Source organism: Corvus kubaryi, unplaced genomic scaffold (assembly GCF_017639235.1).
Source record: "Corvus kubaryi isolate FWS band 111438036 unplaced genomic scaffold, C.kubaryi_AGA036_p1.0 split1-131, whole genome shotgun sequence".
NCBI classification, from domain to species: Eukaryota; Metazoa; Chordata; class Aves; order Passeriformes; family Corvidae; genus Corvus; species Corvus kubaryi.
Genome location: NW_024582073.1, coordinates 5,362,242 through 5,387,427, shown reverse-complemented (window position 1 = coordinate 5,387,427; position 25,186 = coordinate 5,362,242). Strand labels below are relative to the sequence as shown.

At 39.4% G+C, this 25,186-nt stretch overlaps 1 protein-coding gene across 1 annotated transcript in view; it reads right to left on the bottom strand.

Moving 5' to 3' along the window:
• Window positions 1-10,765: 10,765 nt before the first annotated feature.
• USP46 (ubiquitin specific peptidase 46) overlaps window positions 10,766-25,186 on the bottom strand; it is a 59,478-nt gene continuing 45,057 nt past the window's right edge. Inside the window, exons 10-11 of the transcript XR_006020619.1 lie at window positions 24,276-24,477; window positions 10,766-22,761 (exon numbers count right to left, since the gene is read on the bottom strand). The gene's annotated coding sequence lies outside the window, so the exon portion shown is untranslated. The remainder of the gene's footprint in view (window positions 22,762-24,275; window positions 24,478-25,186) is intronic.

Sequence of the window (25,186 nt, the reverse complement as noted above, 5' to 3'; positions counted from 1 at the left end):
CTTCCCCTTCCCCTTCCCCTTCCCTCTTTACCTCTTTTATTATTAAATTAAATTAAATTAAAAAAAAAAAAACTAATTTTTTTGGCACCAACATCTAACCTTTTTTGTTTTTAAACAAGTTTTGGGATGTATTTCAAACCTTTCTGGGTTCGATCCATGTTATCCATAGGGACTCAAGTTTTCTTTGCTCTTCTATGTTTAGACTGGATTGTAACAGTGACCGGTGACAGGACTGGAGGGAACAGCATGAAGCTGTGTCACGGTAGGTTTAGGTTGGATGTCAGGAAAAGGTTTTTCACCCAGAGGGTGGCTGAGCACTGGAAGAGGCTCCCCAGGGCAGTGGTCACAGCACCAACCTGACAGAGTTCAAGAAGCATTTGGACAACACTGTCAGGCACATGGTGTGACTCTTGGGGTGTCTTGCCTAGGGGCAGAAGTTGGACTTGATGATCCTGATGGGTCCTTTCCAACTCAACATATTGTATAATTCTATGTTTCTGTGATAGCTCCAGCTACTTCCCTCTTCGAATACATTCCTACTGGGCAAAATCGTTTGCTAATGTAGATTTACAACTGAGGCCTGAGAAATGCAATTATTTGTAATTTCAGGGGTTGCCCAGGCAAGAAATCTGCTACAAAATCATATAATGGAACTGGGTGGTCTGATTACTCTTGCCCAAATACAGTGCATGGCAAATATTTTTCTTCATGTGTCTGTTCTTCTCTGGCCAAACTCTTGAGTACAGGGAGGACATGGTGGAGATACTAAAACGGGAGAAGAAAATATTTTTTTGCAAAGGTGAGCACAGAGAGTGATCTGCATCTGTCTGCAAGGCAAAGAGATTAAATGCTCTGCAGGAGGCAGAGTCATGCAAAAGCAGACAGGTCACAAATAAAACTGTAGGATTTTTGGCTGGGTATTTCCTGAAACTGGTCTCTGTAAATTAAATTACATTCTGAGGAGGAAGGTTACTGGCAAGGAAGGTGTTCTCACATCCAACAGGTTAGCAGAGGTTGGGATCCTCTGCTGCAATTGGCTCAAAATATGGCTACATGTATTTTCAGCAAGGACAAAAGCATGACATGAACATGCACATTTCAGGTATGTGAATAGACAAAGTTTAAGGCATCTTTTCCTTTTAGGGACTGAATAGATTTTCCAGCCTCCTCCTGTGGGGCTATACTTCACCACATCCCTGAAGTTACTCTGAGTGCTGTAATGATGCACACGCAACACAGAACAGCAAATAACCCGAAGCTTGATTTCAAGCTGTATCTGTCCTTAGCATGCAGGTTTCCAGTTCCTGGGATAAACATACCTTCAGAATTTTTATTATCTTTTTTTCAGTGCTTGGTGGATAAGACCATAAATGATAATTACAAGAGTAATTTGAAGCTTTTTCTTGTGATCAAAGAATGTACTAGGACTACAGTTTGCCTGTATAAAGAACATCCTTGATGGTCATTTAACAGAGGCAATTCATGTTAACTGTGTGGTTGTTTCTCCAGAAGGGAAATATTTTGCACTAAATATTTCTTCATAAATAAATATTTGTTCATAAAATGTATGTGTGTATGCACAAAGATGGTGTTTATTCATCTTCTTCAGCTATTTCAACTATTGCATATGGTGAAGAAATATCACTTGAATTTTTCTTTGCTGAAATCTCAATTTTTCTCCTTTAATTTTTAGATTGAGAAGAGCTGGTAGCTGTGCCCTTGCCAATAAAAATAACTCCTGGTAACAACATGTATGAGGTGAATTATTTGTTAATCTTCTGAAAGAGCAAGGCGAACAAAGAGGGGATGAGATGGAGCTACAGAAAAAAGTGACATGAGGGCCAGGATTTCACCACTAGAGAGTGTAATTCTACTACATAATTTGACCTTTACTTGTCCTAGAGAGAAACTGATTCAAAGCAATTAACTTAGAAATACGTGATATGTTGACTAGGATTGCCTGAAGTACTTTCTTTAGGTCTTTTATCAAAATGAAAATCAAATGCTTGGAAGAAAAATGCATTACTTCCTCTGTGCATTACTTAGCATGAGTTTCAGGTGGCATTTTGCAAAGTAAGATGTATGTAAATTGGAATAAGAGCTTATATCAAACTTGTCCTTGAGGCAGATGGTTATGCATTCAAATTTAAATTTCAAGCATTTTAATAAATGAAGTCACCCGTAATGCATTTATATGTATTTTTAAATTTTGTTTTCAACTCTGTGTGTTCTATCACTATGCATTCCCCTTGGGCTGATATTGCAATTTTTACCTCAAAGACAGTTTTTAGAAAATTCTGCCTTTGCTTCTGCTGTGGAGAAGCAAAGCTGCACTGTGAAACTCACTGCTGTTCCATGGCTTAAGGATAAGTAAACCAGGCATGTAATGGTTAGAGAAATAGTGGAAATGAACCTCTTACTTACACGTGATGCCACTTCCGTTTATGGATGTATAACTCTGTCATGAGGCTCACATGGAGATTCTTCACTTGACTGCTGCAGTCTGCCTGTGGCGGCACCCACACGCAGCTTCAGGTCTTTTTCAGTGGACACACAGTCAGGCCTCAGGTCATATCTCACTTGATAATGCCTGGGATTTCTCTGCCTTGCTGCAGCCTCATTCCTTCTCACTGAACTGAGAGATGAAGCCAGAAGCAAGAATTGGCACCTGCAGGACCTGCTGGAGGGCATGAGCTCTGAGGGAGCTCTGGAAGCCTGTGGTGTGGATCTAGTCACAGACTGGTGCTGGCAGAGAAAATGAGGGTTCCCAGGTCATCTCCTATGGCCACTGTTAGATGATGTGAGAAGCCTGTGAAATGCAGAGTCACAGATGTCCGGGCTATGGATGAGGAAAATGTGCAGCTTGGCATCAGGCCTATGGACAGCCTTAGTAGCCCTTGTTCAAACCAACCTCCAGCTTAGCTAGAATGACCACAGGATCACAGAACCTGAGCAAGAATAAGGCTACTGAGTGTACCCCAGCAATCCATGTTAAGGGATGATTAATGGCTCCTCTGGGTGTGCACAAGTGTGCATACAAAAGATACAGCACTTGTACCTGGAATCTGGCAGGTCTAAGAACAGTCTGACTGAGTTGTGCATCCATAGTATCTGTTCCTTACCACTCCTCTCCCAAGGAGTATATTGGGAAAGAGTTTATATGACAGGTTCCAGTAAGCACATAAATGCTGTGCTCGGGAACCTGGGAAGGGGTCATCATATACGCTGAGATCTGTGAATGTGGTTACACCTCTAACAACATCCTTGAAAATATGTCTTAGCCCTGAAGCTAGTGAAACCATTATTTTTGAGTGCAACTGCATTTATTTTAGCTGAGTTTGCTATAGGTTTGAATCTTACTAGGTTTTTCTCTGCTGGAATTTTTAAACTTTGCAGTGAATTGAGGTATATGTAACCTAGAATATCTATTAGTGTTTTAAAAGTTTTGCTCCATTCTCTTTTCAAAACAAAGCTGGTATAAACTTACATCTCACATACACTAAATCCAGCAATTAACTCAGTCATAGCATGTTCCAAAGGACATGCTGTTCTGTGACTGACCACTGAAATACCAAACCAATTATGTTCAATTCATGTGTCATTTAGGCAACACAATGCATTTAAGAAAGAATGAGTACTTTAAGTGAGTTTTATATGGTTTCCATGGTGATTGTACTAAAATTAATAACAATAGTCTTAAATATGTTTTCATTTAGAATATCTTGAAAAGAATTTGTTTGGTTCCGACATGCTGTGTTTACACTATTATTTGTTCCAAATCACCGATTATTATAAAATGTAGATAAATTGGCGTGGCAGTATTGTTCAAACACTTTAACAGAGCACCAAAATAGTTCAAAGCTTGTTGCTCAATATTTTTATCCCAGCTGACATGCACATTAAATTGGGGAAATGTTCCAAAAAGGCAGTAACAGTATGATTTAAATTCGATGCCATAGTTTTGCATTAGGCCATCTTCCAGAGTACATTTTGCTCTTGCTGTTTTATTATAGAATTCAGGAGCTTATCAAGAGACAGCTAAACTTTGTTGGCAGCTTCTCAGGAACACACAGCAGTTAAAAACTGAGAGTATTTGCATAGCAGTGAGGGGTAGGGGCAACAATTGTTACACAGATTACACTGACAGCTCTTACTTTGGCTGTAACCACCACCCCTCCATCCACATATGCTTCAAACCCTATCCAGAGCTAAGTCTCTGGGCTTTAGATGAAGATGGGAACAGGATACCTCTGAAAAATGGATTGGGGTGAGGATTGAACAACCTAGTCTTGGCCTCTCAGCTGAGGAATGAGGTGGGTTTAGGCTTTTTGAAGCTTTGGCTTTCACTAACTAGTGTAAGGTGGCAGCATGCACGTAAAACCCTTGTAATACTTTTTAAAAGTCAGTCAAGACTAAGTTATGCTGTTCTTCTGTGAATTATAAATACTGCAGCCACAGTTAGCTTCCAAGACACGGGTCAAGCTGAATGACATCTGGACTCTGAGGTAACCCTAGATGAAAATGCTCCTCCTGTGTTCAACTCAGTCTTCTTGGAAGCTGCTCCTCTATAAATGTTTAATAATGCACAGTAACTGCAGATACTGGCCAGCTGGGATATGGATGCTTTTGTTCATATGCAACTACTTTGAAAAACTGAGATAATGCTAGGGAGAAAACAGTGCTTGAACTGGGAAATATTCCTGGTTATTTCTTCTCAACTTCCCCTTCTATATTTGAATTTTGTCTGTCTTTCCTCAAGTCTGCATGGAAATCTGCACTTTCCAAAAGAACTGAGTACACTCGTGTATAATCATGTGCAAATGCACAAGGATGATGGTTCCAGAAAATGTGTGCCTGAGTTCTGAGACAGCAGGAGAGGAAGCAGAAGCATCGCTGTTATTGCAGTACCAACTTCTTGCTGGAAGGAAGTTTATGTTTAGGGAAGGTAGGAATACAATACTGCTGTTACAAAGCTGTCTCTTCTTTAAAACACATTTGCTCAGGGTCATCCAGAGAGAAACATAACTTTACTTTTACAGGAGATGTTGGATTTTGGCTGATGTGCTTCAGCTGATCTTGATGGTGTTTTGTAAGCAAAGACTTCAGCTCATATAGGAGGCTTGCAACTTGCTGCAGAGAATGCACTGCTGTTACTGGGTGAAATTCTCCATCCAGCCTCGTAGAGGTCAAACAGCCAGATCTGATGATTTTTGCCAAAATTTCCTTTCTTTTTTCTTTTTTTTTAAACTTGGAAAACGGGAGCAATGATCACAGTGATTTCAGGCCCTTTCTAGTTTTCTCTAGCTCCCTGGCCTTGGCCACAGGCTCTGTGTAAAACACGGACATCTTGGCTCAGGTTTTCCAGGCAGTATGTTCTGCCTTTAGACAAGGTCCACCACTCTTTTTGCACCTAGGTCAAAGTAAGAATTTTAGCAAAATTACTGGAGGGAGCTGTTGAGGAAAAAAAACAGACTAGATTTTGTCTCTCTTAGAAGCATCTTATGTTTCCCTTTATCAGCCTGTGTATCAGGGAAAATGGCCACAGTTTGGGATAGATTTGACTCAGATCAACATTTATCTGCAGCTCTAGCAGCTAAACCTATGAGCAAAGCACAAATATCATCAAGAAAACAGTCTACTAAGTGTCAGAGGGTTGCAGTGATCCAAGTGAGAGCCCATACTACTAATAACTGGCTTAGCTGAGAAGTATCTGAGGACATAGCCTTTGTTTCTTTTATAGCAGGAGAAGAAAGGAAACCTGTTATACTTCAAGGGCTGCTCTCTGTGTGTGGTCTTTTCCTCACACAAGCTTACCTGAAAAGTCAGCGTTATGTTCATAAGCATCCTGCAGTTATTTTAACTTCTTTTTCTTGGCTGTGGTTCTAATACAACTTCTGCTCAAGTATCAAAATGTGCCACACACAAGTAACTACTCAGACAGCAAAGTGGGTTATCTCAGACAACATAGCCAGCAACACACACGCTGTTTTGCACTCCTGTCTCTAATGTAAACGACCTTTACCTGGCATAATGCATTTCTGATGTAGAGAAAACTGACACACTTTTGATAACTGATGCTGATTTGCAATTAACTGTAAAGTGCAAAGCAACTGTCTTAATTTGAACACAGGGAAAAAGGGCTTTGGGATCTTCACATAGCATTGTACATACCCTGAAAGTCCTTGAATTACATATTCCTTGGGAATTACTTGCTGTCTAGTTACAATCTAGTTACAATTCCTGTAATGATACACCGTTGTTTTCTTATCATATCTACGACTACATGATAATAGGTCTTTCTGTTCTGGTTCCAACAGCTTCATACACAGGTGATGCCAAGCTCTACTTTTTGTCTCCTTTCACAGAATCACAGAATGGGCAAGGTTGAAAAGAATTTCATTGGATCATCTTGTCCAACCTCACTGCTCAAGGAGGGGCATCCTAGAACACATTGCACAGGGTTGTGTCTAGATGGTTCTTGAATATTATAGCATAGCATCACAGTGTTGTGCTTTGTGCTAAATGCTGAAAGTAAACAGCAAGCGGATGAAAGTAACAAGCCAAAACATTAAAGTGCATTTTTGTCCCTTTCACTGTCTTTCAAAAATATTTTAAGTTTTACACTATAAAATACTGTCACTCTTTCTTTCTGTTTTACTTACGATTGTGGTGGGGTGAGAGGGCAGGTCAGACTCTGGATCAGACTTGAATTTTTTGCATTTGCCAAGAAGCCATTTTAATGATTGTAACAATTCAGGAAGACCCACTAGCCAGATAAACTAAAACCACCATCTGTGAGTTTCTGAGTGTACCCACCACTGTGCACATGTGCTTAGGGCTGTGTGTGTGTTTTGGGCTCTGTGTGTGCTTTGAGCTGTGTAGATACTTAGTTTAACCTGCCATTTGCAAGAAAAGAGCCTGTGATCAGATACATCTGGAAGCTTTTACCAGAGGTGTGAACCACTGTCAGTCCTGTTTCTCTTAAAAAGTGCTTGCAAGATAAATAAGCAAAATTATCATAGTACAGATAATATGGTGGTACAGAAGGGAAGGAAATGGACTTGTGGAGTCTGAGTGCCTGCACTTTAATTTGGTCACTTACCTTGATTTTCATTTCTGCCAGTACAGAAGAGGCAATACTGTGATACATGGAAAATAAGTTAACCTTTCATAAGGAAGCTTGGGTTCAATAAGAACACATTGATTCAGCCCGGCAGGGAATTTGATATATTTCTTCTCACTGATGCCATTATCAGTCCTCCAGAGCAGTGCATTGTTACTTTTTTGCAATATAGAGCACTGATTGTTTTTGAAATGTTGATGCAGTTTGTCAAAGCAATGAGGTTGTTCTCATTTATGAGAAGACTTCTTTCTACAACTAGATTAGTGCAGTAGTGCAGAGGAAGCTTTCAGAAAGCAATAACTGAAGCTCAGTGCCTTTAATGTGCCTGTATTTTTTAAGATTAGTACACATTACTGTCAGCAACTTTTATACCCGAGGAATCAGACAAAACAGTGCAGGTAAACACACTAAAGCCTTTAAGGAGAAAGGAATAAATGGAAACTGTGATGGTTATAGGCTTTTGGATGGTCTATCTTTAAGAAAATTCCTCTTTGTGACTACTCTATCCCTACCAATATTCTCCAGCAGGCAGACTATTTTTGTCTATTAATCATATATGTGCTATCAATATTGGCTCCTTTGATAACAAAGCAAAAATCAATGAAGATGAAGTCAGGGATAGTCTGGTTTCTATTAGCGTTTTAGCATGATGAAAGATGAGTTTTCTTTTACTGATTAACACATCTGAGTCTGAAATACTGCTGAGTATTGTGAAGGGAGAATTTACTGCTTCAATAACCATACTAGTATTTAGTCTTCCTATGTCTCCATGTAAATTTCATGGGAAAAATGGCAAGATAGGAGATATGTGGCTGCCTAGTGCTGCAGGCAGGTGTGATTAGTCTTACACTTATTTTTCAAGTGGTACGTTGTGATATTAAACTTGATAAGCACCCTTGAGAGCAGGAGACAGGGCAAAAAAGGCTTGTAAATGCACTCACACACTTAAAATTGCATTGTCAAAATTTCCAGTCTTTGAAGTTCCTGAAAATTATACAATATTATTGGGAAATTATCTTAACTGTTCTACAGACCTTCAGATACTATCAATTACCATCTTGCTACAGCAGTAGCAGTTTATATCACTTGAGGATTTGTTTCCTGTGTTGTAAACCAAACCATCAGACTTCTCAAGCAGTTCAAGCAACTTGCTATTTAAAAGTTGGGCCTAAAGTCATGATCACAACATGAATAGTCCCTGTTAAATTCAAGCCCTGTGTGTGTGCTCACTCATCAGAGAACCTGAAATCACTTAATGTTTGTTGTCTTTCTGACCAGTAATGCCACCAACTAATTATTCCTGAAGAGAGATCCCTCGAGAGAAGGCTGACATCTGTGTCACATTTTGACTGCTCTATTAGGAGCCTACTGTTATATGCAGTCCGTGTCTGATCAGATTTCATGTGCCCTGAAATCCAGACAACCTCGAATGGGATGCTCTTAGGCAGTTAAATTACATTAAATATTTAAACATAGAATTTGACAGCATCCATTAGGTTTATTAAGGAATCACTCTTCTTGCTACCAGAACCAGCCACACAGCTTACAAATTGTATGACTTTTAAAACGAATAACACTTTCTGCTTCCTATGTCCTCCAAGAATAATTTTTCGTGGTAGTTTCCAACATTTCCACAGTAGTGCCAGAAATTTCTATGAAAGTTTCTGATCCTATTTCCACTGAAGGCAATGTCACTAAAATTCGTTTTGAACTAATTGAAAGAGAAGAGAGAAAGGAGAAGGGAAATAATTATAGCACAGAAATTTATGAACAAACCTGGATGAAGCAAATAAAAAATTGTATCAATTTGTCAGTAAAATCTGAGTGCATCAAGCAAAATACTTCATTGTAAGACCTCTTTGGTCTAGTACCAAATCATGAAAGACCCCAGAAGGGAGGTTAGTAGTGCACCGCCGGCTCGTGGAATGAATTCCAGTACAAAGGAATTAAATAACTTTCTTGTGGCCATGACTGATTTCATTGGTAAAGCTGAGGGCTGCAGCAAGGTTTTATGATTGTCAGTGCTGTCTCTAAACTGGTAAAATTGTCTTCTATCTTTGGAAAGTGCCACAGTATCAGCATTGCTCTAGTTTGGCTCCAGTTGAAGTCAGTTAATATTAAGCCCATACTCCATATATAAAGTAATGATACCATTTTCAAATGGCATTTTACCTTCCTAGAAAGATTATCACCACTCTAATAATTATGAAAACCCTCTGCATTGTGTTTTGTCTGATTTCATAATCTTATATAAATATTTATCAAGATATATATGTATTCAAGTAAAAAGATTCCTTTATGCGCATGCCACTGTCTGTTTTTGAAAGCTATTCTCTTCTAAGGTTTTGCAAGGCTCTGAATAAACCCAACTTTCATAGTGTTTGCTACACATTGTTCTCACATTTAGTGTCTGCTCTAAATTAATGTCCTGATAAATTATTCTACTTCAGAAATTGTTCTGCTTTCTTTATTCTGCTATTATTTAGGACATTTTCACTTTGTGAATAGGATGGCAATTTAAGTAAGAAAGCAGAGCTAAATTGCATGGTATGATAATTTTTGCTGGATCTTCAGTAGTCTGTTGATGTGACATTGTGATAACTTTGAAGTAACATTCACACTGAAATTAAAAAATGCTGCTTTCAGGGGTTGTTGACATAGAACATTTGTATACAAAATGATGCTATACCAGAAAGTGTGCTGTTGTATGATGATAGCAAATAAAAGATGACAAATTACAGTAGAAACAGAAACGAGCTGGTTTTTTTTTTAATGTGAGAAAAATTGGTATGTTGCATTTTTTAAGGAACATTTATCTTAAGAAATGTAGTTCTATGATTTTTTTCAAGTAGCTGGGGAGTACTGCTCTTCTATGAATCACTGTCATGGTTCTAACTTCATTGATACTTCTAACATAAAGGTAACTTCAGCTGGCAATGCAATTTTAAGAGCAAGTGTAGGAGGAGAAAGGAGACAGAAGGCCATGAAAGTGATGACAGAGGGTATAATATCTGGCTAGTAAAAATAACCCACATCTTGATCTTGATCTACATAGTCTGACTGTAGGAACCACTTTGGACAGATCTCTGTGACTGCGCCAGCATATCCATGAGGTAGCAGAATGTATCTTAGCATATTCCTGCTTACCTGGGGTGAGATGCACCCTGCTAACTTCTCTTGAGTTTTGCTTTAAAGGGCTGTAGGATCCATCCTCATGGAGGTTTGGAACTGGATGTGTGTGGCTGAGTAGCCTTAGAGGAAAAAAAGGACACAGCAGGGGTGATGGCTGTGAACTCCTGCAAGAAACCTGGAATTCAGTGTGATGAATTACCAGTTCTTGGGGCTGCTTTAGAAGACACAACTGGTGATGGTCCATGAGCCTTCATGATAAACTGTTATCCCTGCTCTACAGAGTGATTTCTGTGAGAGCAGGAGACCTTCTGTACAACTCGGTTTAAAGGGTTACCTGCCTGTTTGTGCTTTAAGTTGAAATGAAATCAGATTTTTGCCTAATCATTGGTAAACTGCTTTTTTTTGCCTTTTTTTCACTCCAGCTAATACAAACTTGACTGATTTTCCCACCCAAGGGAAGATGTCTGTGGTTTCTTACATATGCAAAGCTGTGGATGATAAACAGAAAGATATATAGCACCAATGTATTTATTCAGGGGAAAAAAACCTTCAATTATACAAAATTGAACAATTGTTCAATTTGTGGAAACAAATACTTTAAAAAAGGGCCATGCTTAAGACCTTCTGAAGTTGGCATTTTCAAAGGTACAACACAGATTAGGGATAAATTACAAAGGTCATGTGGGGACAGAGAAATGTCTTTTGTCAGTATAGTCACCCCAAGGAAATCAACAGAACCAGGTTCCTTCCTTCTTCAGAATTTCATCTCTGCCCTCTTCATCTTGATCCTTTGCAGCTTTCTCACCTTTCCTCCACATCCACAGCTACACTCACATGTCTGCAAATCTCCCACCTTCCCCATCTGCACTTTCCTCTTCTCCTCAGCCTGGCTCAGTGTGTGCCACACTCCTATGGAGTCAGCACAAGGCATAATCTGCTTCTTTCCTCGCTCTCTAACACTGCTGTGGAGATGTAGTCTCCTCCTCACTTGTGATCTTTCACATGTTCTTGTCTTGTCCAATACACCTCTAGGAAACAAATCTCCTGCTCTTGATACTGGAACTGGAATGTTGCTTTCTTGTCAACATACAAGTCTATTAAATCTTCTGACATGATTCTGAGTTTTATGACATGAAAGAAATCTCAGAATAACTGATCCCACTTTTACCACTCTACGAGTGCACTGTACAGTGTATGTTGTATCATCCTGTCTTCCCCCAGCTATAAGCCATTATTCACAAAAGTATTTCTGTCTTAGTTGCATTGCTGTGCACCATAATGTTTTTGTGGGTTTTTTTGTTTTTATCTGGTTTTGCCTGAAGTTTTCCAGACTCCAAGTTTTGCTGTGTTTTTGCTTCTCTGAGCAATTTGAATTTAGCTCCTCTTCACTTTTGAAGGTCTCCTGCTTCATGACCTGAACAACAATGACCTTTGTGAAAGTAAACAATTTTTCAGCCTTTACTCAGTAAAGAACAGATTGAAAAGCAGTATCCCATTTCCTCTGAAAATGTCTGGTTTCTTTCCCTGCTAAACTTTCATCAAAAGAAATGGAACACTTCTTTCATTTCCAGTTTCTCAATGTGTCTTAGTTTTCTGCCACTGCCATATGCAGCCTGAATTACTCTCCATTGCTGAGGGATTTCATATCATACACTAAAGAGAACCAGCAAATACAGCAACAGTTTCAAATGCATTGAAACACTGGAAAAGATACAGGAGAAAATAATTACCCCTTTATTCGTGTCATTAGGCCAGACTGACACAGTCCCTTTTGGCACACCATCTGTCTTAGATTAAAATGGAAAAGTTTCTTATTAAATGATGCATTTGCAAGGGGTTCACAGCTGGAGAACCAGCCAAATCTTTTAACATCTGTTCAGTCCAAAGAGATCTGGCCCTAAGGTACCTTTGAAACAATATTCTTGAAATGGTGCTTTACTTCAATGCCAGAATGGATTGTTCATCACTGTTGTGCATTTGCTATTCTACATTTAACAATGGGGTTATCAAATGGGACTGTGAAAGGAGCACCCAGTGGACAGAGTGGGCTTCTATGACCTGAGAAGACCTGCAAACATCTCCACGATTTTTAACTTTCCAAGTACATTCCAGGTTTTCAAACCTACATGATGTGAGAGCTTGAAATTTTGACAGCTGTAAGAAGGCTGTGACTATGAAAAGAGAAGGATGCTATGAGATCACCAGCACTGCTTAGTCATGAATCTTGCTTTGCCACCAGGCAGTGATAAATGGTAGTAACAATTGCAGCATATGTTCAGCCAGTAATGAATGCATCTCAGACTACAACAGTTTTTGCTCTCATCAGGTTTCCACTGTGTTTGTTCACTGAAGAGAATGATGAGTTTACTCTTACTTGAGCATTCATCTCAAATGTGTTTGTGTTTAATAAACTCTTTGTTTGAAGCACAGGAAATGACTGTGTGCCGAAAAAAAAAAGACTAAATATTCAGATAGCAGTCCGGAAAGGTCATGCTATTATGCGCAAGGATAAAGATAATCCATCTGTGATCAGCTGTCTTATTTAAAAAGCAAATAAAATGGCCACCTCCAGATACAATTAATATGTCTGGTAACCAGATCATGCATGCATGGCTGCTCCAGAACTAGGACATAGCAAAGCTGCTGCTGTGCCACACAGACACAGTTAATCCAGTAGGGCCAGATTGACAGGGATGCACAGATTGATAATATGGACATGCATAATAGCACTGACACGTCTGGATCTGTGTCTGCTGCTAGACAAAAAGGCCTGGCTGCTCTTTACTGCAGGTGTTAAGTCAGCAAGACGCACTTTGATATGAAGACACTGGAGGTGCAGGCAGCCAGCTGTTTTTGGCATCAGAAGGGTGGGAACTGCAGCAAAACCACCTCAGCCCCACAGAACTGAACCCAGATTGCATTGGAAGATGAGCCAAGAAGCATGGGGCAGCAGTGGAGTAGGAAAGTCCTACTGCCCAGTAGGAGAGGGGGTTTTCCTACACAGCCAAAGTCTCAGCAGCAGCAGAAATGGCCAGACCGTGTCTCCCAAGCTCGTTGTATCCTGCCTGTGTCTTTGTTCTTCCCCTTTCTTCTTTCCAGGGGATATCTCAAGGGAAGTTTGGCATTGGACCATCATGCTTGGGGAAGTTCAACTAAATTTGTGCTATGATGATAGGAAGCAGTAAATTGGCTGGTACATCACATTCTTCTGCTGCAGAGGTCTGGTCTTTGGTCTGATGGAGAGAAGTGGGGATGGGGCTCATTCTTGCAAAGTATGACCAACTTGATGTATGTGAGCAGTACTGTTAAAACCAGCAGACCCACTCAGAGAGCAAAAATAAACACACGCAGGGTTTACCTAATCTGAGATTACCTTTCAAACAGCCATTTAATTTAAGGATTAAATAGCCAGTTTCTCTGGCTCCTCACAAGTGAAAACGTGGTGATAAATGAAACTTTGGCATTGGCTATCACTCAATCTGATGAGTCGGTGGACCACATAACTTGACTTAAATGGGCATTAAAATTTAATTGTCCTTAATCAAATTATCCTATCACAAATAAACGAACTTTCCCAAACTAATTTTCTTAGTGTGTTTTTATGGTGTATGCTTCTATATTTCTTTTTCCTTGTTCATTGTCAGAGAAAGGAGAATAAATGGAATATTCAAACAGTTTCTGCCAGCTTCCCCAATGGAACGCATTCACCATCACCCTGCCAGTTAGTAGTCATATGAACATAAATAGCTAAAATCCAGCCTTTCTCTGTGTGTGATGTAGTGTTACCTGGGTTATTCTTTATTTTGATATGTGTATAATGCAACTAGAGGGAAAATCACCTTGGATCTTGTGTTTCTATTTCCTGGTAGCACATTTCCTAAAGATAAACGTATACTACGTGTTAGCCATCCTTCTCCATTTAAATAATGAAAATTTGTTCTAGAACTCTGAAAATACCATCAGACTACTTTAATAGAGAAGTTGTGTCTGTTTCTTGTGTATTACTATCCATTATATAGGCACAGTGATTACCTCCTCCATTGCATTTTCTGACTGTAATGTTTTATTTTGCCAGATAGATTTTTCTTTTTAATTTTAATTTTTTTTATCCAGCTGGTTTTAAAGATCAAGTGTTACTTTCCTGATCCCATGTCAGAGAAAGAGTTCAACTTCAGAGAAAATTTCAGTAAAAATATATAAATGTTGTTAAGGTTCTTGTGTGGAAAAGCAATGCTAAGCATAGGAGATGTGATAAATTTATTAAACTGGGAGACAGCAAAACCCAGAGCAGGTTGTCAAGAATCAAGCATAGCCCTGAAATGGTTACTCTGAGTAGCAAAGGGAAGATGAGAAACAGATAAAAGTGGATTTGAAGGTGATACCAAACCATGACACCCCTGTTACAACATTTTCATGTTTCAGCCTGTGCTTTATGATTTGTTACAAATGTGGTACAAGGATCTGGATAAGACTGAATAAACAGAGGATGCTTCTCACTTCAGCACATGTCAGCACATATAGCCCAAAATATAGCTTGACAGGGTGGGTGTTTTAGTTCAAAAACAAACACATGGTACAGTAAGAACAAGGATGTATATAAAGTTATTTTTGATTTGTAAAGTAATGTGGAAGATGCACTTTTCATATGGAGACAGATGAGTGTTTAAAAATGGGCCTAGTATTTGACATCTTTGGCCATAAGAGAAGTAACAAAGCAGGAAGATATAGTGTGTATGATATACAACACCTTTTTGCAGTGCACCTTGTTACCCTACCATTTGGGTCTCCTGATCATTAAACTCTTCACATAGTCCTGACCAGGCATCTGAAGCTTTTCATGAGAGCTCAGCTGTGGACTGCAGTTCCTGGCGTACAAAGGAGGAGGGTTTCTGTATTCTGCAAGGGAAACAAAGTTGAAAGGAAGACGGAGTTCTTATTTAAGCTATGTTAGGTGTGGCATGCTTGCTCACCAAAGCGTGGAGCATGTTTTTATGCAGTCAAGCAACAGGCATGGGAAGTGGGATCCAAAAGTGTGAGCTGGATACAACTCTACTCTTGTGATTTTTTTGTTGGGTTTTCTGTTTGGCTTTTTTCCCCATGAACAAAGGTTAGGATTCTAACATCAAAGCACTGGCACAAAATGGATAATCATGATGACACTGAAAGCTGTTAAATGTCTCTAACCACTGTCTGAAGGAACCGAAGCATACTATGAGACACTGAAAAAAATGTAATTCACGATAAGACTAAGAGTGGTGCTTGAGGCCACTCGCATCAGAGAGTGCATTCCTCCAAATAAAAAGCTTGATATACCTTTTGACCTTATCCTGCCATCAGTCACAGACACTTTTGCAACATAACAAACAGTTGGTGAAAATTTGAAAAATTAAAGAGTGATCAAAAGTCCAAATTTAGGCACCTGGAAATAAAAATGTCACAGCACATGAACCGTGGCTTAACACTGAATTGATTCCAGGTGTCCTGTAACATGCCTTATGTGGCATGCACTAATCTACACTTTCAGTTAACTATTGCTCAATTGCCCTTGTGGTACAGAACCTTAAGTGAAATCGCAGAGCCTGGTTTGGACTCTCAATGAACACCTCCCACCCCAACTGTATTGCCATTTCAGTTGTTTCATGGAAAAGGACATTTTCTTGGTCAGTGCAGAGGAAACAACCACTACCAAGGTGTTAACAGCCCCCATTGCTCTCTGCCTGCTTCCTGAACTGCATTGTTTGCTCATTGACTCCAGCTAAAATTTGCATTATTCATTATGCTCTTATTTAATTTTCATATTTGCAGAAACCTGGTAAGAGATTTTTTTTCCCCAGCTGCCATCTCCCCAGAGTAGCCCAGGCTGGGAATGAAAATGACTCCAGTAGAAAATGAAAGGACAGAAGGTGCAGATGATGCCTGCATGAAGACTGCACAGCCCAACTACCAGCGATGGCAGAACAAAACAGACTTTGTCTCAGGGGAATGTTTCTAATGCAGCACATTGCTTACGGGAAGAGGATGGAAGAGAGTCACCTCCCAGCCTCAGGGATTCTTTGCTGTGGTTAGAAAATGCAGCAGTTTATATAGATTCCACTAAGCAGGAGAGAGGATATTGTGGCACTTTTTTGTGAACATGGAATGGCTACTTTGGCTTGAGCAAAATTTGCGCCTTAAGAATGAAGCAGTCACAACTGAAGTTCCTTAGTAAAACTGCCACTGGATTAATTAGGTATTTGAAATCTGCTCTGTACTTAAAGGCTAGAAGATGACTAATAGTAATAGGCTGGTTTATTTAAATTTCATCATTCCACAGTTTATAATACTTTTAAATTATAACAATCAAGAAAAATTTTAATGAATATCTTTAGAATAAAATCTAGCAATAACTTACAAGAAACTAGATCTTTTGATAAAACCCCCTTTTTTTAAAAAAAAAATCACAGTGCATTACAAAGCTACTTTTATAGCCCACAAAATCCTTTAGCATCTAAAATAGTGATCTGGAAACATCGTGATAAAGTAGTGGTGACTGGGAACAAAAGGCAAAGTGGTCTGTCTTTTCTTTGAGAAATTTCCAGACACAAACCAGAATGATCAGATTTTGTAACTAGATTAATCCTTGTGCAGCACTTACCATCCAGCATGACTTAAACCTGTTACTTGACAGTGCACAGTGAACAGTGAAGAGCCTTATTTATAAAAATTTGGTCACCAATACTACATTTGAGACTTCCTATAGTGGACACTTCTTTTAAAGAAAGCAACTGGGGGTGTTGCTCTACTTGCTCTACATAGTTTTCTTTCAGAAAGGTCAATGGACATGACCATGAAAAAACCCAGGCAAGAGCTGCCTGCCAAATGCAAAGAAAACCTTAGAAAAAGCTGAATCAAGAACCAGAGCAGCAAGCTCAGAATCTTGAAACCCTCCTCAGACCAGCACTCTTTCTGTAAAAGCCTTCTCTGTTAATGTCTCTGGTTCTAAATTATGTTTCAAGGGGACCTACTCACAGAAGCACATCATCAGCACTCTTTTTGAAGTGGAACAAAAAATTTCTGCCATAGCATTTGGCAATCAGAAAATACTGCTTCATAATTAGGCTTTTTTTTGTGGGTTTGGTGGGTTTGTTTGTTTTAATGCCTGTTATGTGAAATATCACTTTAAAATAAGTCAGTGAGATATTCCAATAATGGTGAACTTTTCCTTTCTTGATTTCCCAAATGTAACTTTTGTGTTTACTATTTAGAACTGACACTCCTTCTAACAGTTTTAATTTTCTAAATATTTAAAATTTTAATCTTTTAAAGTCAAGGTAAAAAGCTCTCATTCATATAAATAATGTGATAAATATAATTAATATAAAAAATCTACACAGTCCAAAAAAAATCCTTAAAATACTTTCAAAACATGATGAACATACTTTGTTTCAAACTTTGATTGACAGCAAGAATTAACTTGCGATATTAGAACCTCCTTATAGCACAGAAATTCTGAATTTCAATCAGCTCTATTAATTCAAAAATCCTGGGCTGATGTCTCATTAGATGTGCTGTTATACTCTAGGGTGCATGTTAGGAGGAACTGAAGAGGAGAAGGTCACAAGGACGGATGCTGTGGTCAGCAGGCTCCTGAATTGGCCATGACTGAAGTAGCTTTCAGTGTCATCATGATTATCCATTTTGTGCCAGTGCTTTGATGTTAGAATCCTAACCTTTGTTCATGGGGAAAAAAACCAAACAGAAAACCCAACAGAAAAATCACAAGAGTAGAGTTGTATCCAGCTCACACTTTTGGATCCCACTCCCCATGCCTGTTGCTTGACTGCTGGCTCATCTGGATTTAGCACCCACTATAGATGTCTGAACACAGTACAACACTGTCCTTATTTTGGTCAGAGCCAAAGTAGAACCTAAATCCATGATGTGTGGCACTTGGGAGCCAGTCTGGGTTTCCACTCCCAGGTGTTACCCAGACAAACACGCCTCATCTGACCCCATACACTGAGAAGAAGGGCCTCTGTGGAGAAATGGGCTCCCACTGGCCATTGGAGTTAGCAGGCCCTTTTTTGGTTGGCAGGTAAGGAAGTTACTCACTCATCACATTTTAAAACTGAAAAAGTCTAAGTATTTATAGGCCAACAAAGAAGGAAATTGGTCAAAGGAATAATACCTGGGAAGATGGTTAATCCTTTACATGCCTGAGAGCCCCTGTTTTTGAAGGGGCTGTAACCCGGTTTCCATGACATGTCCTAGTAGTCGGAAATACCCTGCTCTCACCCGTGTTGGGCTCGGAAACACCTCACAGACACCCTGAAGCTTTTGGAGTCACTTTGAATCATATGAGTCAGAAACAGCTGGTTTTGTATCACATCTCACTGTAACCCTGAGCTTGATTAAACTGAACATAAACACACTCTTGCTTCCAATTCAAGCTGATCTTTAAGCTCTGGCTGTGAAGTCTCATCCCGGAAGAAGGCAAGAACAAACAGGAGAAAATTTCTTGAGAAGCTTTTAATTGCTTTTCATTCCTCCATTTGCTTTCTCCTTCCTTCCCACTTAGAAATAATAATTGCTTGTTTTTTCTTTTTAACTAAAAACAAGCTATGAGAAAAGCAGGTATTATCCTACTCCAACAGCTGTATGCGATTTACAGCACACATTGAGAATGTCTTTTCATTTTCATCACTTGTCTCAGAGCAAACATAGCAGTCTGCAAGTGTGATCGTAAGAAACACCACAGCACAAAAGCACTGGCAATATTGCACATTTGACACAAGTCAGGCTAGGAACTTGCTCTGTTATCTTGCTCACTGCTTGTGAGACCTGTCTGAGAAACTGTTAGCTTTGTGGCTGGTGGATAATAGCAGAGCTCTGTTGTTAGCTGTAGGCTAAAGCTTCCTGCTTATGGAAACAACCACTACTTGTCTTATTTTGATCTGATCAGATGTCTGTGGCTGCTAGTCAGTGCATTTCCAGTGGAGAAGAAAGTCTGAATGATTAACATCTGCTCTCAATTTACACTGGGTTATTGCTGGGACTTGACTGTCTCAGCTCTTCCATCTATGCAGATCTGGACCAGGACTTTGTGACTGTTTAAGTGTGCCCCTGGATAGAACAATTATATGACTCAAGGAACCTTTTCTCATTTTATTCCCAACTCTACCTTTTCATTTTTCTTACCTAGCAGGGTTGACCTGCAGTCATTCCATTTACAGTGGAAGGTATTGATGTTTCATAGCCTAATCAGGCAGCAACTCTTGGTAATACATTGCCTGTTTGGGACTTAGAAACAGAAGATTATTTTTCCTTACCCTAGCACTTATGTGGCATCAGTACTGCAATGCTGTATTTTATGAGGCTAATAATTTAAAACTTTCTTTCCATGTTCTGTGAAAAGACAAGAAGTTGCTATTTTTCTTACAAAACCACATTAAAGAGAAAGCAACAGCAACTGGAGTATTGCTGTCATGGCTTAATGAAAACCAGAGCATTGCAGTGGAAAACACGCTGGGAAGGACAGCTTCAATTAGAGGAAAGGGGAGATTAAAGACCTCTCTTTTATACAGCCTAGGGAAGGAATGTGAAAGAATGGGTTTGAAGAAGGCTCTAATTGAAGGATAAAATGGAAACGGTAAATGGCTTATGATAAGATCAGTAAGCAGAGACAGTGAAGCCAGTATTGCTAGGAATAGGTGTAGAAGTTCATAAAACCCCCAAAAGCCAGTTCAGTCTGGAACAGGCAGATACAGAGGAAATATCCCAGGAATTGAGAGTACAAAGAAATCCTACTGGACAAGGACTAAAGGTTTGAAAGGGAAGAATGTAAATAGTTTGAAAAACAATCAAGTATTGTTTGCATTTAAAAAATATTCATTGAAATAAGAGGAGAGTTAGGAAGAGAAAGGTCTTTTCCTGAAGGAGGAGTGAATGAAATTTGATTACAATTATGTGCTGAAGGTATCCCTGCAAGCACAGAAAATCAGTCTTCTCAACCGGGAAGATCTGCATAGTCAGAAAGGTAAAATCTCTTAAACTTGAAACTAATACAACAATGTAATATTTCTTCTTAACACATTGTATAAAAGAGCTTTTACTCAGACAAGTATGTTTTTAATTAATTTAAGTAATTAATTCAGCCAGGATGAGAACAAGGTCAGGGGGAGAGGAAAGCTGGATGAAGGAAATTATCTCAACTTCAAAGAATGTTTAGCTACATTAACAAGAGCAAGAGAAATGGGATACCAAGAAGAGGAGATTTTTTGCAAAGAAGTCCTCATTCTCCCTAGCTTTCCTGTGACAGCTAAAAATTTTAGCCTGTTTGTTTGCTGCTTCTCTGATTTTGAGGCAAGGCTAACCAATCTTGTTTTCACTCCCCTATTGATCCTTTGGAGAGCAGCTCCATCTGAGCAATCTCCCACTTGTCTGTGCAGTCCGTTTTTTCATCAATCCCCAGCTGGCGCCACAGGTTAAGTGCTGTTATATCTTGTAGTTGGCATTGCCATCTGATACCACTGACCATTTCATTTATTCCATGAAGTGTCTGAATGTGTCTGTCCTCTTGAGAGGCCACAGATGTCTCATTTCTTTCTGCTCTTAACTGCTGTCTGCCCTGGCTTCATACCACACACTTGATTTTGTCACGTGGTCATTTCCACAGTCTGTGCCTGTTCCACCAAGTTTCTTTCTCTCTCAGCTATTAAAAGCCGTGAGGCTAGCCCAGTATGTGTGCACAGGTAGGTATGTATATGCACATAGCATGTATTTCATTTATCCAGGCCATGCCACCTCCCTGCTCCTTTTTTGATGGCAGGTGTTTTGGGGATGATGTTTTGGGGACAGTTGCCTGGCACATGCAGACATCTGCCATGGTGAAAGGAAAGAAACCAGTCCTTGAGAAAAATGGTTGCTGCAGGTCAGGCCTTAGAGACATAACTATGTGAGGAAACTTGGCTGTTCCTTGCCTGTACCATATCTAGCTCTTTCCAATGCCCTGGGTCCATTTATTTCATCAGTACTTAAAACCTCTTTGAAGTATTTATAATTTTTTATTGGGTGTTTCTAAGAGACGCACATAATACAGTTGGTCCAACAGTAAATCTGCTATGATGTGTTTATAAGGAAGGTTTTAGAGTCTCTGGAAAGTTTAGTGTTGAATGATGCAAGTTTAGACTGAGCTAGAAATGTGAACCAGAAAATCTAGGTCATTGTGGGAGAGTTTCTATTTTTACCTGAAGTAGATGAACATTGACTGACATCCTTATGAAAGGACGACACTGTTTCCTTATTGACTTACCGTCATTGTGTTTCCCCTTTAGTTTAAATTCTGCCCTGGTGAAGCACTAGGGAATGTTCCTGCTGCAGCACTAGAGCTATGTACAGATGTCCTTGTTTGTCCTGTTATTGAACAAGGTGTATTATCTCAGGCTCAACAGTATGCTGATGGAATTTTCAACTCAGCTGCTTTGCCTCCTGGGCACAGCTCTGTGCTATGTAGACAGGTTTGCATTGACAAACGTGATATGCTTGGTGACTGGTACAATTTTTCCCCAGTTAGAAGTGATCATCAGGAGTTCACAGTTGGAACTTGTGATCCTGTGATCCTGGCCATGAAGGAGAACAGGACCTGGAGCAGCTCTTTATCAACAGCTACCTCTGGTCAGCTCTAACTACCTAACAGGGCATGCCATCCCTTACACCCACTCCAGGCAGGTGACTTTTACCTCCTTTTTTATTCAGCACATACAGATTTGTTAATGTTCAGAAAGGAAAGTATTGCACTGGATAAAGATGACCGAAATGTAAAATTGCTGCAGCTTCTGCAGTCAGTCTCTGTTCAAGTAGACAGGTCCATCTGCCACCAAGAAACAGGAACGGGCAAAGGTTGGACCCTTCGTCCACTGCTACGGCTGAGCAAGCCCAGGGAGGTGAGCAGTATGTCAGTATGGACACTAGTGGTAAGACAGGTTATTAGTCATGCCAAAAACACCTTTTGTACTTTTGTGACCGCATTACAAGCTAGAAAATCTTCAAAAGTTATTTGTCAAGGAACAGGACAATGTCTCCAATTTAAATTTTCATGGGCTGGAGAAAGCCATTTTGCAGGCAGTTCTGATCAGGTGGATGCCACTGTGGCCTTTCCACATGCCACACCATGCTGCAGATTCTAGAGAAGGATGGGTCCATGATGCAAGATCCTGTGTGGGCAAGCATTGTTACTCACGTAACCTGTTATTCTTGGAACTGGGTTTAGGGCCACAAAATAGTTGCTTAATGGTGTTATAATGCCAGCTGCCTGAACAACTGTGTGGCAATTTGGAAGGCCACTGCCTTGTGTCCACACTTCTCTGAGAGCTTTTTCCTTTTTGATAACCTTCAATCGCATCCTGCACTTTTCTCGCGTATTTTATGCCAAATTGTCCTCAGGTCAAATAAATCTCAAAAATTAAATTGGGCTGAAAGAGAGTTCATCTATTCTTCTCTGTTCCTCAATCACTCAGAAGGTGCAAGTCCTGCAGAAGAGAGACAATAACTACTATTTCATATAATAATATGTGTATATATCTGTGCTTACTAATTTAAAAGGACTGCTCTATCTACTGTGAGGAGAGGTTTCATTGTGATAAGTGTATTATATATGCCCTTTAGAAATCACAGTCTGAACACCTGACTTCAAAACTACAGTGAACCAGATTCTGTGCCTATTTTATTAGATGATCCTTCAGCTTTGACTTATTTAGACAAGACACTGCTGAAAGTGCCTTTTAACATACAGCAAAGGTAGTGGAAATGAACTGCTACTTCAAATGCACCATCTTCCCAAAGGAAAAAAAGGGGTTTTGGGTAAGGTATTTATCAATATGAATAAGGCTGAACTGGCCTGAGGTACGTGTATTTGCTCATGTGGGCAGCATAGCATTTGAAGTCATTAGCATCACAATAGTTTTAATATTTCCTATTTTAAATTATTTTGACATATATTTAAATATAACTGAAATTTTAAAAACTTGGTGTATTGTTCATAATGTTATAAAAAGTAGTCTGAAATTTTAATAGAGAATAATTTCTGCTTGAGATGAAAACTAGATAGAAACCAAGGAAATAAGGTGTAATAAGGTGCTAAGAAACGGAAGATAATGATTTGTGACGTATTTTGAGCAAAATCGGTGGATTAGGGTAAAGATGACAGTGGCATGTGTGGGTAGTTTATTCCCTAGTGGGGGCAGAATAGCAAAGACAATAAAATCCTAGACTAGTGCAACTCTGGGCCTCCCTCAGAGAACCACAGTCCTGCTTTTGAGGAATGAGCAGAAATAAAATCCTGTGAAGCACTATGGCAACTATCACCAGGGAGACCATCACAGATCTCAAACATGTTTATCCAGAAGAATTACAAGTCACAGAGTGAGATGATATACTTGGAAATGGTATTTTAAAAGTAAAAACACTGTTACCTGGTAATTGCAGTGGTATGGAAATGCGACACTTTGAGTTCTTAATAAAACAAATCTGTTTTTAAGAGATACTGCAGTGAATATCTCCTAGAAACTGCTGAAGACTTGTACTTGCAAAATATCTGTACGTGAGAGAACTGGTCATTGTGCAAGAAGGGAAACCAGACCAAAAATGTCACCATGGTAGAACTCCGGAAAGATCTTTAAACAAATAGATGTTAAAAAAATAAATTAAACAAATAATCAAAAAATAGTTTATGGTCCTATATAAGACAAATACATACTGACATCCACAGGTGATCATGTTTGTGGGTGAAACAAATCCCACTGGGTGCAATGTGGTCCTCATGGATAGGATTCAGATGAACTTGTGCTCAAGTTTGGCAGAGATGGAAAGCCCAAACAATTGTGTGCTCTGCTTTGTTTTAGACAGAGAAATGGGAATTGTTGCATTCTGGTCCTGGTTATACCACTGATCTATCATACTGGGCAATTCATCTGCTTGTTTCAAGTTTATATCCTACAAAGGAAGATAGAAGCTTGCTAGAGTGCTATGAAGATCAGCTAGTTACCATTTATGCAGAGGTTTACATGTGTGAAGTGTTGGTTTACAAAATGCTGTATGATGCACTTTGTTGGCATTCTTCACAATTGGCCTTTTCTCTCACGTGTCTTAAAAGCTTTTCTGTTCCGCCTGTACTGCCCATGGGTCACCTTGTTTCTCCAGGAGTTTTTCAATGTCACATAGCTCTTGTTGGCTCTGTCCACTCACATCTGCAGAGGTATAGAAAATGACAGTGTTATCCATTACTACTGCTGAATTATGACTAATCCTGTAAGAACAGTAACTAATAGCAGCAGTCTGTGTAAACACATGTTTCTGAACAAGAATTTCTTGCTGTCAGGCTTGGTTTGAAAGTGAAGTTGAACTTGCTGGTAGTTGGATGGTTCTAGTCTCCTGTCCCATATCTCTGGGTGTATAAATATCCACAAACCTTTGCAAATGATTCAGTTAATAAAAAAAAAGATTTAAAAAATCCAGTATCCCACAAGTCCCTCAGTCTAAACCAGGAATTCCAGCTGGTGTTGCTTGATTATCTCATGGAGGAGGCTGGGGTCCAGGAGCAAGTCTGGGTTCCCTGATATGGCATCTCCATGTCTACTTTTACCCTTTGCCCCTTGAGAGAGAAAATTATCAAGACTGAAATCATCATCACTGATTATCCAGCAAGTACAAAGCATCCTAAATCAGAAAAATATTTTTAATGTTTAAGATTTGAAAGAAACAAGTAATGTTCTTGTAGCAGGAGCCTGATTCTGATTTTGAATAACAGAAAACTTTTTCTGAGTAACATGAAGGACAAAAGGAAAAGACAAGAAAAATTACCAGAGACATATTCCTTCTTAGTTTCAAAAATACCATCATCTCTGTATTTCATTGTGCACTTTTTTGACGCTGATATTGTCTGTGCAATGTTTACCT